The sequence below is a fragment of the Aquila chrysaetos genome, chromosome 9, assembly GCF_900496995.4.
Source record: "Aquila chrysaetos chrysaetos chromosome 9, bAquChr1.4, whole genome shotgun sequence".
NCBI lineage: Eukaryota > Metazoa > Chordata > Aves > Accipitriformes > Accipitridae > Aquila > Aquila chrysaetos.
Window position 1 is genome coordinate 25,338,538 of NC_044012.1, and position 16,562 is coordinate 25,355,099.

General features: G+C 50.6%; 1 protein-coding gene across 2 annotated transcripts in view; it reads left to right on the top strand.

Moving 5' to 3' along the window:
- The first annotated feature begins 851 nt into the window (after positions 1 to 851).
- The window catches only part of GATAD2B (GATA zinc finger domain containing 2B), a 43,084-nt gene continuing 27,373 nt past the window's right edge, over positions 852 to 16,562 (top strand). Inside the window, exon 1 of one of the 2 annotated variants that reach the window (XM_030023771.2) lies at positions 852 to 992. The gene's annotated coding sequence lies outside the window, so the exon portion shown is untranslated. Of the gene's footprint in view, positions 993 to 16,028; positions 16,292 to 16,562 lie in introns of those variants that run through there. The other variant, XM_030023772.2, reaches the window with a different exon arrangement.

Sequence of the window (16,562 nt, forward strand, 5' to 3'; positions counted from 1 at the left end):
CCCCCCGCACTGTGCAATAGGAGCCCCCCCCCCCCTTCCCGCGGGTCTGTAAATAAAAGCCGCTGCGGTATTTTCCCCGCTGCCTCCCCTGGCGCCTTCTTGGGGGGCGTCAAGGGGGAGCAGGACCCCGCCTCCCCGGGGTAGAGTGGGGGACTGGGGAAAGGGACACCCCAACCCCGCCCCCGGGAGGGTTGCGCCATCGGGGGGGTGGGGGGGAAGAGGTGCCAGAGCGTTGGCCTGCGGCCACGGCAGCCATCTTGGGGCCTGGCAGAGGCCTGGCGCGAAGCCTCGGCATTGGGGCCCGCTACCGGCGAGCCCGGGGCGGGACACACACACCCCCACACCCACACCCCCCATGCGCGGCCCTGCCCGGTACCGGGGCCCGCTCTGCGCCCCGCCCCCCCCCCCGGCGTCGCGTCGGGCCACGTGCAGCCCCCGTAGCGGGCGCCACGTGGGCCGGGCGCAGGGCGGCTACGGCGGCCGCTTTGGGCCGAAATTCCCCCGCGGCCGGAGGAGGGGGGGAGGGGGGAAAAGTGGGGGGGTGACACGACACGGTTTTTGCCCGCCGACACGGCGCGCGGCCGGCGGTACCCGGATGTCCAGGCTCGGGGACCGATTAAAGGCGCCCCGCGGGGAAGCTCGGCGGTTTTCTATTGGTGGAGCGGCGCGCCAATCTTAGCGACCGCCCGCCACTAAGAAGCGGGTGGTGAGCCCGGTGAGGAGGCCGTCGGATTCGATTGACGGGCCGTCGCGTCCGTCGTCGTGCCGTACCAATAGGCGTCGCGTCTAGGGTCGGCAGGCGGAGCGAAAGCGGCGGGGCCGCTGCCCAATCAGCGGTATTGTTTGTGGTGGTGCCGGCTGCGCTTAGCGGCGGCTGGTGGCTGCGGCGCCGCGTCTGCTCCGCCCGCCCGGCCCGGCCCGGCCCGGCCCCGGCTCGGCCCCAGGGCACCCACCGGCGCCCCCGGCCCCCAGGGCGGCGTCCCCCGAGCCAGGTGAGGGCTGCGGGAGCGGGGGGGCCGGGCCCGGCGGTTGAGGGGGGGGGGGGGGGTGCCGGCAAGGCGGTGCCGGCAAGGCCCGGGAGTTTGGGGGGGGGCCGAGCTCAGGGGCCGAGGGAAGGGGGGGGGGGGTGTCTGTGTTTGGGGAGCAGCGCTTGTTGGGGCTTGGGGGGGTTCTGCTGGTAGGAGGCAGAGCCCGGGGGGGGGGGGGGGGAGCAGAGGGTAGGGATTTGGGAGAGTGGGGGGGGGTGGTGGGGTATGTGTGTGCCTTTGTGGGGGCAGAGCTCAGATTTGAAGGGAGGGGTCGGAGCAGAGGGAGTTTGGGGGGAACAGAGTTCAGAGATTTGAGGAGGAGGTTAGAACCGTGCGGTTTTGGGGGGGCTGGAGCAGAGGGATTTGGGGGAGCAGAGGGGGGTTGGGGGGCAGAGCTCACAAATTTGAGGGGGGGTTAGAGCCGAGGGGTTTGGGGGGGGGCAGAGCTCAGAGATTTGAGGGGGAGGTCAGAGCCGTGCAGTTTTGGGGGGGCGCAGAAGGATTTCGGGGAGCAGAGGGGTTTTGCGGGGGGCAGAGCTCAGGGATTTGAGGGGGAGGTCAGAGCCGTGCGGTTTTGGGGGGGCAGAGCCCCGGGCTTCTGGGGCTGGCGCTAGAACGGTGCAGAGCTCGGGGGGGGGGGGGGGGCTCAGGGGCCCAGGGTTTTGGGGGAATACAGAGCCCAGGGTTTGGGGGGGTGGCCCAGCCCTCAGGAATGTGCGAGGAGGGCTGGGGGCGGGGATACCCTGTGGTAAAAACGGGGTGTTGGCTCTTCCGCCCGGGTTTGGGGGGGGACACACCGGTCCCTGCCCGGCTGGGGACCGTCTGGGCCGGGGTGGGGCTGTCTGGGCCGGGGGCGGTGGGGAAGTGGGGTGCGGGCGCTGCCTGGCTCCAGGCCTGGTGTGCGTGGGGGAGGTCCCTGAGGCAAGGGAGAGCGGGGAGGGGGCGGCTGTCTCCCTCTAACCACAGGCGACAGAGTGGGGTGGGAGCAGCCGCTTCTCTGTGCACCTGGAGGGTCTAGGGGGAGCGGGGTCCGTGTACCCACCCCCCTCCCCGGCATCCTTGGCGTTGTGGGGAGTAATGCTGCGATGGAGCAGCCCTCCATGATGGGGGGTCTCAGGGCTGGCTGCTTTCCCTGTCACCTAGAGGGGACACCCCCTTTGTTCCCTCTTCTTCTGCCGTGTTTCCTTCTGCGATTCCCGTTTCCTTCTGCGTTGCCATCACAGCATTTCCCTCTTCCCTCGTTAGGGAGGTGATGGGAATGAGTGATTGACCGTCCCTGCCTTGCTCTGTTGCCGGTTGGGAAACCACATTTTCTGCCCTGCAGGATTCTGCCTCCTTTCTTCACTCCCCCCCTCCTCTTCCCGATGCTGCTTCCCCATGTCAAAACCAGGAGAGGGGCAGCCAGGAAAACTTTCACATCTTGCCTTTAATGTGGAGCGAGAGAGTCCAGCGACTGCCTACTCCTTCCCCGTGGGCAGCGCAGGCAGCCCTGTCCGCACCCCTTCCCTTTTTGCCGTGGGGATCGGGGTGGGGGAGGATGAAAATGCTGCTTCTGGGGAGGCACAGGCCCTTCCTTACTCGACATTTGGGAAGCTGGGCAGCATGGTTCCTCTCCCCTTTGCTCAATTTCCCAAAATAAGAGCGTTTTAGGCTTTAAAAAATGCTCTCCCTTCCCCTCCACGGCTAGAAAGAAGGGTCTCTTTGATGGCGGGGGGTGCTTTGCTCCTCCAGGAGGAGGAGGTGGTTTGGGTAAGCAAAGGGTAGCTGAAAGCAAGGAGGAAGAGCGACAGCATATGGATGCGATCGTATCGATTCGCTTTAGCTGCCTTGCCTTCCTCGCCTTCTGTTTGCTGAAATCACCCCCGAAAATGGATTTTTTTTTTTTTTTTTTTTTTTTCTCTCCTTTGAGCCTGCCTCTGCTGCTGACAGGCTGGAGGAGGAAGGGGGGGGGTACGAGCCCGTGGGGAACGGCGTCCTTCTGGAAGAAGGTGTGGGAGGTTTTGACTCCTATTTCTCGGTGTTCTTCAGTGGGGGTTGGGGAAGGATTGCAACAACAAGCGGTTCAAGAGGACAGTGGGTTTTAAGGATTATGCCGTGGTTGGCTACCGGCAGAGGATTGCATCCCTTCTCACCAGGGAGCTGAGAGCCAGCTGCGTTTGAGCTGTTGAGGTGTGCAGGGAGAGCCCCCCCCCCCCCCCCCCTCCTTAAATGCTGGTGCTCTGCTCTGGCACATCACTGGATTTTAAATGGCCCGTGATGCTCCTGTCACCGAGGGCAGATGCAATTTCATCTCACGTGGGCACTGGGGGAGCTTGGTGCAGCCATCGAGCCGGGGTGCCGCTGGGGCCCGGTGCCCTCGGGGTGAAACGATGCCTTCACCGTGTTTGCACCTTATCCGTAATGGGGTTCGTGTCCCCTTGGACGGGTGTCTGTAGGGATCCCCCTGCCTCGCCGTGATTTAGGAGCATGCCTGGAATTTGTTGCATTCTTGGTTCTCCTGGGCGCATTGGAGCTGCTGATCGCCTGGTGGTGGTGGGAAATGGCCAAAAAGACCCGTCTCAGGGGACAGCGACCTGATTTCTGAGCCGTTAAGATCTTCAGTGCGAGGTGCAACCTTCGCTTTGGCGCTTTTCCTGATCACGAGGCTGCATGAAACCAAATGTGACGTGCAGCTGACAGGGAGCATCCATCTTTGCAGCGCTGCGGTTTGCCTGTGCCGAGAGCAGCCTGGCTTCCTCTTCCGACGGCTAACGGGCTCCCGCCGGTCATGGCACCCAGCTCCGCTTGGAGCATCCTGGTCCCTGCTGTGCTCCCGGCTGCTCTGACACAGCGGTGGGGGGGAGTTTGCTGCCTCCTTTCAAATGTTTCTGGAAGGGGGAGAGCAGAAATATCTACTTGGCAGAGTTAATTAAACTTAAGATGCTCTTGAAAGTGTCTTTTCTGCCAATGTTTTCTTCCGAGGGAGCGGCGCGGGGCTCGTGATCAACTAATCGCAAGATGCAGGGGGGTTTAAATGAGAGGAGCTTCTTGGATTCATTCACCGAGCTGCTTTCATCACTGGCTAGACCCTTCAGCATTTAAGTAAAAAAAAAATCACAGAACCTGTATTTTTTTTAAAAATTATTTCCCTGCTAATTGATAGTTCTTTGCGCTTTGTTCTTCCCCACCCAACAGCAAACTGCTTACCGGACCCTGGTCTTGCGGGGTGTGGGGGGGGTAGGGAGCTGCGGCCCCTGCACATGGGATAACTCCCCCTTTTTGGGAGCCAGCCAGGGGGGAGTCTTTGTCTGGTGAGCGGCCGGGCTCATCCTGGCTCGGAAGGAGTCCTGTTGCACCGCTTGGTTGTAAGAATTGATCGTTTTTAAAACATTTTGGCAATAACAAGAACTAGGGATTGGGGGGTGGGGTGGGTGGGGAATACCTGTTTTGGTTTTTTTTACAACCCAGTGTATTACCCCATGGAGAGTGACTTTTATTTTTTAAAGGGGCATTTGGTTCGGGTGGTGTTTAAAGCTGCTGGTGTGCAAGCACCGAATGCACGGCTCTGCATCATGTTAGTGCTGAGGCACACCAGCAAAATGTTTCTGCTTAAAAAAAAAAAAACAAACCCACAAAAAGACCAGAGATTGGCCATAAATCTAATCCCTGTGTAAAGCTATCCACCTCACGCACAGAAATTCAACCTATCAGGCCGTGCCACATGCCGCTGCAATTTTATAGCGTTGGATCGACCACTGGAAGATGGAGAAGAAACTTAGTTTTACATGGGGCTGCTGTGCTGATACCTCACTGGTGCTGCTTCTGCGTGGGCAGGTTGAGTGCGGACACGGTTTGGGGATCCATTTGCTTCCGTAGCTTCTCGGTGCTGTGAGCAATCCCTCTGTGGAAAGCTGTGGTTTTGGGTTTTGCCCAGAGACTCGTGGATTTCTGCTCCTTGATCTCGAGGTGGTTCAGAGGAGCCTGGTTACAGATGGCTGGGGTTTCATTTGCTGTGACTTTTTTGTTGTGTGTAGGTTATTTTGCAGGTTTTTTTAAAACACGTAGGATGATATATCACTGCTCCATAACTTAGTTTGCAGCATCTCGGGGCGATGCACCAAGTGACGGGGCCTGGGAAGTGAGATGTTGTAATGAGCCCGTATTTCTCTCCTTCACTCTTATGGATAGACTTCAAGTCATTTCTCTTGATTGGTTTCAGTATTTCAGGTAATTTGGCTATTTAAAAAAAAAAAAAAAAATCACAAACGTTCTCTGCCTCGGCTGTGCTTTCTTCATGAGGTTTCTGTGGAAAGCAGTGGAAAAGCAAGGAGCTGTGCTTGCACGTGTCCCGGTGGACTGTCTGCCTGGGGAGAGGCTGGTTTTGCTGTGGCATGTACTTACTGTGAGAGCTGGAGTTGAAATGCTTATTTGTGTCATTTGAAAAAGAGATATTTTTTTTTAAATTATTTTTTTGCTGTAAAGAGCATTACTCTGAAATTGGGACTTTGATGAATACATCAGCCCGTCTGGTGTGATGGTCAGGGTCTAGCTTTCAGGGGCTTGGACAGCCCAGCTTGCCCGTGCTCTCGCAGTGCGGTTGGGGTGGACAACAAAGCTTCGTGGCCGGAGGGATGCCAGTGGCCCATGGATGTGCAGTGCTTCTTGTTTTCCTGCTTTTTTTGTTGAAGCTGGAAATGAATGGACATAAAGTTTTGCTAACCTTAAATTGGAGCTACATACCTAGTGGTTGTCCTGGTGCTTTCCAGCTGTCTATGGAGCAGTTGAGGCTGATGGTGGCTTTCCCCCTTCCCTGAGGATCACCAGCTGAGCACAGTGTTGTAAGCTTTCCTGCTCTTTCCCGGACCTCCAGCTAAACTGGCACCTGGCCTTTGGACACTGCTGGGTTCATGCACCAAACCTGATTTGGAGAGGAATCAGGGTTATCTCCTGGGTTAATTGGGCAGAGGATGGAAGTGGTCCTGGCGTCGTGGTGGTGCCTGGGTCCAGTGATGGATGTGGCTTGGCTTCAGTGGGGCTACAGAGAGAAACCGCCTCCGGCTGGGGAGGGGAGCTGGGACCTGGGGACCCCCAGGCATGGGAGGGTTCATTTGGGCATCGAAGGTCCCGCCCTTGAGCCGTGCAGCTTTTTCATCTCGTATGTATTTCCTTGGAGGGGTTCCTTGCCCTTTGCTCTCTCACCTTCAGATGCCCAAAATCTTAAAGAATGCCATTAGGATTTTTTTTTTTTTTTCATGGAATCAAGGAAAACTGAAGTAGTTTCAAGGTCTGGTTTGGTTTTTTTTTGTTGTTGTTTTTCCCCAGTGTGACCCAGGTAACTGGAGCAATGGGCTCTGTGTAATGAATACAAGAGTGAGGTTCTCCCTCCGTTTGTTTTAACAACTCTAGGTGCTACTTCTAACAAAACAAAGCCATGTTTTCAAGTAGAGCTCTGGCCCGTTTGCTGATAATACTGCCCTAAGGTACAGAGGCTTCCTTGTTGTGACTAACCAGTTCCCTCCTGTCACCTTACGGTCTTGTTTTGTGCAAAACCAGAGTGGGTGATTATCTTGGGTCGGATGTTTTTAGGTTTGTCAAGTGCCTTGTTGCATGCACAGACCTCAGAAAGCTTGTCTCCATCTGTGGGAAGTGGGTCGGGGAAAAGGCTACAGTGCTGGGATTTATTCTTTTTTTTTATTTTCCATGATTTTCATGTAAATGCGGCATATCGCTTCTAATTGCTTGCTCTCAGCCCTCGCAAAGATGGGATTATTTAAGATGTATTGAGGAAAGGGGGATAATGCTAAACTTTGGATTGCAATTAGTTTTGCAACTCTGCCTTTTGGATGCAGAATATTATCTGGTTATTTGTGATAACGGTATCCAGAATATGCCTGAAATCCTTCTGAAGACCGGGACCAGCATTTGGAATTTGGAGGGTGTGAGGAGAGGCGCTTCCAAGCCTCCTCTCTAAAATTAGACTGAGATCGGCGCGGAGGAGTCTATAAAGAGCCTCGGGGGCTTTTTTTCCACGGAGCCTTGACACGACCGTTGCACATTGGTCCTGTGAAGTCGGATCCATTTTGTTTCATCCCTAATCAAAGTCTTTTGGCTTTGTGGCAGCAGCAGGTATTTCCAGATAGGTGGTGCCAACTCCGGTGGAGCCATGCACGTGCTGGGATGACTTAACAGGCCTTCACTGGATGGAGGGTGCTGCTGCTCAGGATTGAGTGCGTATTTGGGGGCCGAGCCCTGAAACTGTCCAATTTCAGAGCCCCCATGATAGATTAGAGGTGGTCCTCACTTACAAGCCCTGCCTGGTTCCTCAAGGTTGGAGGAGCATCCTGCCGGATGATCGAAAGGGTTGTGAGAGGGGAGAGAGAGGCCTTAAAAGACCATTAAGGTTGTGATGGAAAGCAAAAGCCAGAGAAATTCTCGGTTCGGGCTGAAATGAGCTGTGTCTCCTCCGGTCCTGCGGAGCAACGAGGAAGGAGGAAAGGTGTCCTGTTGTGCTCGGAGGTGCTGGAGGATCTGCCCTGAGCTGCGCGTTTCCTCCCGTTTATTGGTTTTCATTGCAGCAGTTGGTGTTCTCGTGGTTCTTTTCCTGCGTAAATTTTTCATGCCTGGTCTTTTAAAGGCAAACCTCACTGCTGTTGAATATGCAAACGCGCGGTGCTGTCGGTGGGGTGGCTGGTGCATGCGCTTTCCCAGCGTGCCGGCTGCCAGAGCTGTGTGCTGGTGCCTTTTGGGCGCCTGCGTCAAAATAGCAGCTCGGTACGACTGCGCAGGGGCCAGACGGTGCTAATAATAAAATAACTTGTGACCATGTGCCTTTTGGTTCAATGGAAGAGTTAAAAATGCCTTAAAACACCTAGTTTTGGATCCTAAAGGGTTGGTGGTAGTGGTGCTACTACTCTGCACCCCAGTGCTGCTGGACTTGGGCTTCTGGGGCAAATTGTAGTGACCATAAGCTCAAACTGCCTGAAGCCAATAAGCGTATTTTTCCAGAGTATCCTGGATTTAGGGCTCATTTTTATTGAATCTCAGAAAATGAATGCAAGAATCTCGTTTCTTTGGGATTGGACTTAACCAAAATCCATCTGCCGTCTTGGGAAGAGGACACTGCTGCTTACTTACTGCCTGTTTTCCATCTCCTGGACCTGCAGTTTTGGGTTACGCCCCGTCTGTACCTGGGAGCAGAGCAGCTATGTGCTTCGATACATGAAGACAAAACGTTTAAATACTTTCATTCCGGTTAACACTCTTGTTCGGTAGGGGGGAGCTAGAAACAGGATCTTTATCACCAAACCTGCATAAATATTTGCAGGGACTAGAAACCCTTCTGCATGCGGCATCTTGAAGCATTGCCTTTCCCTGTCCAAATCTTTCCGGGCCTGAAATTGCAGTCTCGGATAGCTGGGGTTCCCCTGGGGAGCAGACAGGCACATCCCTCCTCTTCCCAAGGCAGAGGGGTACCAAGAAGCAAGCTACAGAAACAGGATTTCAGAGGAAAGAGGCTGGACCTCTCCCTGGCCTCTTGGTGAGCTCATGTGTTGGGATCAGGCTTTTTATCCCTCTTCTGCTGAGCCTGAATATCTTTTGGTTGCATCCCTACCAGCAAGGAAACAGATGGAAGTGTGTTTCTTCAAGCTCCCAGCAAGGAAGCAGGATGTGTCCTCCTGACATGCCTCTCGTCAGAGACAAAATCTTAACTCTTTTGCCCCAGAAATGTTCGCCCTGGTGAGGTGCTGTGGGGTGTAAGTCAGCTCCGGCTCCCCCGTCTCCTCTGGTCTGTGCAAGAAGCTTTCTCATTGACATCCCAGCACAAAGACTTGCAAAGCAAACGTGAGATCTCGCTCTGCGCCCTGGTATGGCATCGTCCCTTTGAGGAGCAGGGGAGATTTGAAGGGAGATGGATGACCTGAAGTCCTCCTGCCTACGAGGTTTTTGTTGCTGACAAGTTCTGGGTTTAACAGTTTGCTTGTCTTTTTTTTCTTTTCCCGACTGCCTAACGCAGTTTGTAGGAGAAGAAAGATAATTCACTTTAATGAATTATAAAACTTGTTTCGCTGCAGTGGGTCTTCATTTTTCCTTTTGTCTGCATCAGAGTCACTGTTTGAGTAGAATAAAATTAACTTAGTCCCTGAAAAGACAAAAGAGCTGAAACTCCTCGCTGCTGAGGGAGGGAGGGGGCAGGACATTGTCTCAATGGCCCCATATGCTTTGCCAATCGTAATGTTTTGGGGTTTTTTTTGTCATCTGGAGTTTTAAATTTAAACACTGTGCCATTTAAAAATGGTTCTTTTATATATATATATATATATATATATATATAAAGTTTTGTTTTCCCGGTCAGTCACTGAGACCTGTACGCATGTAGCCAGAAACAAACTGCATAAAGTTAATGAAACTCTGCAGCATTTTTACAAACATCTGCAGGTGTAGTCTCTGTCTGCACTCCAGCACTACCCGTGTTCAGTGAGGGACTGAGATACTGAATGGAAAACCTACTTGTCCTTTATGCTGTGTGACTTGCTATGTAATCATAGGGAATTTTAAGATTTAAGATTTATGCTGTGAAGTATTTGTTAAAGTTGGATCGCTGTCTTGATTAGGTGGCAGAGTGAAGGTCTGCACCAGGGCTTGGACTGGGGAGTAGCTGGAAATCTGGGCATCAGCTGAGCTGCTTCCAGTTTAAATCCACCCTTTAGATGGTGGTTTGTAGCAATTACCTGGAGCGGGTGGCTGATGTGTGGGGTGTAGCCTGCGCAGGTGGAGATGCTGCTTCCATATCTGGAACGAAGCTATTTGCTCCTCAAGCGCATCTATTAATGCCCTGCACAGTCTGGCTTACCTTTGTCACCAGTCAAGAGATGCTGCTCTTTAGGTTTTTGGTTTTTAAAAGGGAATTTTGAGTGAAAGAAAATCAGACAGATGCAGACTTTCAGAGAGTTTCAAAATGGTTGCTTGGTAATAGTCCCTTGTTGTTGAATAAGTCCAAACCTAATGCATTTTCCCCTTCTATGAATCACTCCTTAACTTGCTTCTTATTGAAGTCCCTGATTCTAATTTAATCTTGGAGACCTGACAATTTTAAATACCTACTAGTGCAGTGTGAGTCCGATTTGGCATTTCAATAGCTTATTGTTTTAGTCCCTGCAACAATTTCAACAGACCAGCGGCAGTGTGGAGAAAAGCGGCACTTTGCTGTCTGTGGTTGGAGCCTCTGCTCTCGATTCGGAGGCACCGGTTTAACCTAACGCTGTGTGTTCAGTAGCGCTGGAACAACACGTGTCTGCTGAAATAAAGGTGCTAATAGACTTGGTTTTAAAGGAATGGCTTTAACGGAAGATCAGATCCTGAATTTGTTCAGCAATACCATTTTAAAATAACCTCTCTTCTGGGCTCAGCTGTATTTAGTCAGTGTGTCTTGCTGAAATTTGGATAAATTGAGGGAATGATGGGTCGGGAAGCTTGCTGCAAGCCACCAAGGATGTCTTAATAAATTGCTGGGCACCATATGGCAGTTTTGGGTGTTCCTGTCGGTGTGCCGGCGAGCCCATTTTCTTGATGGCTTGCAAATGGGGTTTGGTTGGACCACCAGCAGCCCCCGGGCTCCTTGCTTTCTCTTCCCCGCATGGAATTTTTTGTTGTTTTGCTCTCACCCTGGCATTTTTATGCTAATTGTACTTGCTTTGCTCTCATTTAGTCTGCTGCTCCGAAATACGTGGACCCAAAGTGCTGCTCGCTAGTTTTACGTTTCAGTGCTGAAAACAACTGGACTGGGAAGCAGGCAGCTGCTGGACATGGTTAGCTTCCCACGCTTTGTGGTGAGGATAGAAATAGGACTGCCGTCCATTCGCTTTCCGGTGGGATAGCGCTGTGATGAAAATAACGCATTGCAGCTAGTTGGTGGTGTCATGGATGGTGACTCGTCTGTTAAAATTGCCATTAAAAGTGAGTGAGGGGAGCTAACCTTGGCACTGTACTGCAAAATTCAAAGGAGATCAGTCAAAGGATGGATCTGAGCCTTGGTTCTGTTGCATTTTAGAGAGAATTGATCCATTTCAGAGGGGTTAACCCCAGACCTGGACTGAACTTAGGTAGTGGGGTTATGCCTGTGGGGACTAGCCCATAGAAAACGAAGTAATGTGGATTATGCTGAGGCAGTTCTGGTGGTCTTTTCCTGGTGAATGTTGTTCTGCTTCATGTGAGTTTGCTGGTGAAACCTTGTTAACGAGTTCCTTTGCCTTGAGATTAGCCAGCTTTGAAGTGGTATTGAATGGCAAATTAAAAAAAAAAAAAAAAAAAATTCTTTCCTCATGTAATTGTCTTCCAGTTTTACCAAAGTATTTTTCAAAGTACTTGTTAGTCTGAAGCTGTATTATGATGATGATCATATAACTGAAGGACAGCGCAGGTGGGGAATAAGCAACAAGGGAAGAGATGAGTCCTGGTGAAACCCACCCTATTCCCATCGCTTGGTTTGCTGCAGAAAGCTGTCCTGGTTGGGTCCTGCTGTGTTGGAAACCGGTGTGCCCTGGCACAATGAAGAGCAGTAACAGTCCAGAGGACTGGGTTGTTTAGTTTTTTGTTTTTTTTTTTTTTTCCCAGAAAAATGATTAGGAGAGATTTATTGTTCTTAGATGTGTTGATTTGAAATACCAGCAGCACAGATGCAAGTCTGTATTCTGATCAGCATTTTAGTCCTTTGGTTCCTCGTGGAGTCTCGCCTGGATATTCAATGCAGGCTTTAGGCAACACTGAGGAGCGATGCTGCTGGTGTCCCCATCCTTTAGTGCTACAGCGATGTTATTGCTGACTTTATTAGTATTCTTATATTTACACCACCACCAACTGTCTGTCGTTGGATGTTTAGTTATGATTGAATTGAAAATTCAGTAGAAGTGTTGTAATTCAATCTGTTTCTCCTCCCCAATGGCTATCGTGACGTTTACCGCTCTTTGGATCATGGGCTTTCATCTTGTCATAACTTCATATAACAGGTTTGTATATGAAATTAGCTTTCCTGCCATCTTCACACTGGGTGTTGAGAGTCTTCTGGGCTTAACCTCATTACCAGCCTGTACCTTCAAACCCACCCTCTGCTCTTCATATCTTACACCCTTCTCCTGTGTGGTTCAATGCGATGGATTCATCACTTGTCCCCGGTGTCGGGAGCATTACCCAATTTTACTGGTTATTTTGGGGTTGTGGTACTGTTGTTGTTTCCTGGACCAGTGTGCAGTGGTCAGATCATAGGCTAAATCTCACCCTGCCATTACTTGGGTGCCATGCTACATTAGTCCTTTAACAAGTGACTTTATAATTCAAACTTTCCAAATACTTCGTCCCAATAAATTAACTCGAGGCGATCGCATCCTACTTTCCTGGTCGGCTGCCTCTTTCTTACCTTCCTGATTAGTTACCTGGGAAAGCTTGAAGGTTTGCTGGCCTAGAGACCCTTGCCACCTGTCCTTTGTGTATTACATATAAGAATTGCCGTAAAAGTGGAAATGGAGAGAAGATGGGGACTTCTGGGCTAATCACCCAGCAGAGCTGATGGGAATTGGGAGAGATTTCTCAGTGATGGATCACCTGCAGATAATGAATTGGGTTCGGGAAACAGAGCTGCATAAAAGCAGCTATTGTTAGCACTTTTGCAGACTTTGTCAAAGGCCTTTTCATACTGCAAATAGAAGCACCCAGAGGATGGGTCCTTATGAAAGGACCCTAAAATTCAATTAAATGAACAGTCCAGTGATGTTTTACCAATACCTTTCCCCATCCTGGCCATAAAGATCTTTCAGAAGCCTCGCAACAGCGGGATAAAGGACAGGGCAGGAGGAGAGATGTAAGGCATCTTCAGCCACCCCTAATTTGTTGGAAACAGTTTAATCTCTGCTGAATCTCTGCATGCCTTAAGACAAGGATGAAAGGAAGATGGAGGAAGATGACAAGTGTGGAAAAAGCGTGAAACGGTCCTAAAAAAAATCAGAGAATGGAAATGTCTGAAGACGGAGCAAAGTGCTGAAGAAACTTTTTGCCGCGGTGGGCTGAAGTCGTCGAGGTGAGATAAAGAAGTGTAGGAAGGAGATTTCTCTAGAGGGAACCATTTGAGGTAGTGCAATCTTCTCCTTGATACCAGTTGTGTTTCTCCATGACATGGTGAAGAGATTGCAAACTGCAAGGCGGGGCAGAGTCTCCCTGTGGTGCCTGGGGAGGTGAATACCAGTGAGTACCAGTGAATACCAGTGTATGGGCTGGGGCTGCACTGAGCATCATACTGGGTGGACCCAGTGTCAGGGAACTGAATTTCAGCTGCAAAGACCTGCAGCCAAGGACATGTTGCTTAGGCATTGAGTGTTGAGAGACAGTCAGCAAAAACATCTCAGTTCTGGGTTTTAAATAAAGAGAGAGTCAACTTTGTCTGTAATTGAACACAAGCAGCGTTACATTAAAGATAACGGCAGTCTGCAGAGGGAAAGGAAAACCGGTGCCGGGATGTTGGCGAGACGGCTGCCTCCAGCTCCAGCTGGACTTGAGAAGCATTTTCCAGGTATCACCATGTAGGTTTTTTTCCCAGGATTGAACAAATACCGTGAAAGATGATTGTTTGCTCCCTGGGAGAAGCCACACTTGCCCATCTCTGCACGGAGGGGCCGTACCCACCAGTCATGACCGCCAACCGTGGCACATTAGAGGCTGGGGGGTTTCTTCACACTGTATGGAAGAGAGGTTTCCTAATGTAGTACCTTCTTTTTCCCCCAGAGACCCCAAACACATAATTTCTTCAAGCAGAACCTCAGGATTTCTGAAGACTTCTCAGCTGTAATGTGCTTGGGCTTTCTCAAAAAATAGCAATTTCTTATCCTGTGCTTCTCTTCTCTGTTTCCTCGTGACCTGCCACTTGGTCTGCACGTTTTTGGTGGACACAGCCTGGGGGCCCAAACCACCACCTCTTTAGTTTATAAATCTATGGTAACTACCATGTAATTAAAGCCTAATGCGTTATTTCCCCCTTTGTAAATGAAATTGTTCCATTTTATCTAATAAAGGCAAACTCTGGTAGTACCAGTGCTTGGAGTGGCATTGAAACTCTGCTTAATTACCAGATTCTCTGCAGCCCATAGGTTGACTAATACATGATAGTTACTGGGTATTATAGATTACATGGTTATTTGTGCGCTGTGTAATAGCTTTATTTTTAGAAGATGCTTTGATAACACTTTCAGCGTGTGAAACCTGTGTGCGCTATCTTGACAAAGATGTAATTTGTAAGTCGGTCACTTCTGCTTGCTCCACAAATAAATTAAGTATAGTACTAATATTAATTATGTGCAAGGAGTCTCTCCAAATTGACACTAGCACTCTTGTTAACCTTTGATTAGCACCATTTTGTGATTTGCAACCCAAAATGGAAGGTTCCCATTTTATTAGTTATTTCAGCTGCCTGGTCACCCCAACCATTTTCCTCTGCACTGTTGAGACACTGATTCCTGTTCCGTGTTTGGCAAAGCCGGGTTTGTGCTGGGTTTTGAAGTCATCTTTTGGTTCACCAGCTCTGGAAAATGCTTGAACTGACTCATTAATGGAAGGGGTTTAGACCAGACCAGTCCTAATAAAGGATGTAGTGTGGGGAGGTGGGTGACCCCTAGGTCTTTCCCTTTGGATAGGAACTTTAAATGGTAAAATGCATGGGACATACCTTGCAAAAAGGATACGGTCATTCAAAAAAACATCTGTTCCAAGCCTTTTAACCTATTTCTGGACATGTATCGGTAGACATTTGGGTAGTAGGGTAAGCGTTAGTAGCCCAGCTTTGCTTTGCTTTCACTTCAGGCTCTTCATCTCTCAGGTTCTCCATTCTGGCTTGCAAAGACAGGGGAATGTTGGCTTTATTTCTGCTTTCAGCATAAAGAAACCAAATTCAATAATTCTGGTTTTGTAAAAAGCTGATGGGCTCAGTGGAGCTGGACTAAGACGAACGTGAATCATTTCTATCCTTGTTGCTTTTGGAGGAGCAGCTTGGTGTGATGGACACTCAAAATGCACATTAATTCCTTAACAAGGCCTTAAACTTGTCACCATCATACTTACTGCTGGTTCCTCCCATGTTTCATCTTTACCTGTTTGGTTCCACCTCTAGACTTCAGGGCATCCTTTTCTTCACCATAGGGACCGGTGCTGGTGCTGCAGGGTGAGAAGCTGTGGGAATCAGTCATCTCTGAAATTTGGGTAAAACAGCTTAGCCTGAGGTTTGGTAGAGCCGCTCTCTGCTGGAGTCCGGTCTCAGGTGCCACAATGCCCTTGCCGCCAGCCAAAATCCTGCCAGATCCTTCCTCTCCAGCAAAGGAGGGAAGATGAGATGCCAAACCCCCAGCTAGCATCTTCTAAACCATCCAGGTGTTTGAAACCAGGTGTCTGTGCCCGGTCCAGTCAGAGCTCCAGACCAGGCTCCGCTGTCCCAAGGGAGTGGAGATGCCCTCCTCCAGTGAGCAGGGATGCGGTTGCCCATGCGGTCCACCCTCATGCCGCTGTCGGCTTCACCGGCATCCCTTGCATCTTTGCTGGGACCGGCATGCCGTGAGCCAGGCGATGGAGAGGGTGCTTTGACACCTACCTTGGGGTGCAGAGTATTTTTTATTATTTTTTTGGGGGTGGGGGCAGGAAGCAAAGCCCCGCATGTGCTGGCTCGGTGTTCAGAGCGTCGAGGGACCCGACTGTCATTTTCAGGAGCGAAACAGTTAAAATACCATCAGAGGAAAGGAGCTCTCATGAATGAAGACAAAGTTTGGCAAGGGGCCAGGGGCTGCTGGCGGCCGGGGGAGGGAGGGGGCGGCAGCCAACTGACTCTTATACCACAACCCACTTTAAAAAAAAAAAATAAAAAAAAAATTAAGAGATAATTCCATGTCCTGAGGTTACAAACCGGCTGCAACTGGTTTTTTTTTCTTTTTTTTTTTTCTCTTTTTCCCTGCCCCGCGAGGCATCATGGGTAAAAGTAAGCATCCCCCTTTTCTTTTGTTTAATATAACAGTACAGCGCATGATTGGCAGGGAAGTGCCCGTTTTGAGACAGGGTTTCTGCAGGTCCCTGGAGGGGGATGGCACGCGGGGCCGCCCATGCTCTTCCGAGAGGGCTCCTCGTAAAAAAAGCTTGGCTCTTCCTCGCCCTCCTCTCCCCCCTTCCCGCTCTGCCGTCCCTGCTCCCCGGCTCTCCTGTCCCCCCTTCTTTTCTCCCTAATTTTCTTGACAACTAGAGGAGGCAGCAGGAATATTGTACCTGTAAGTATTCTTTAGACTGTCCTTTTTTTATTTTTATTTTTTTTTTAAACAGACAAAAGGCTCTTTATGGATTATCAGATCTGCTTTTTCTCTCTCTTTTTTTTTTTTTTAACATGAGTTTGGCAGCTAAATGTAATGTCTTTACAGAATATTTTAAGGAGAAAACTAGCACTGTTGCTTGTATTTGCTGTTGGAGTGGTTCCCTTCCCCCTTCCCCCCTCCAAAAAAACCCCCACCTCTCTCCAGGCTCCTACCATCGCTATTCTGCTGG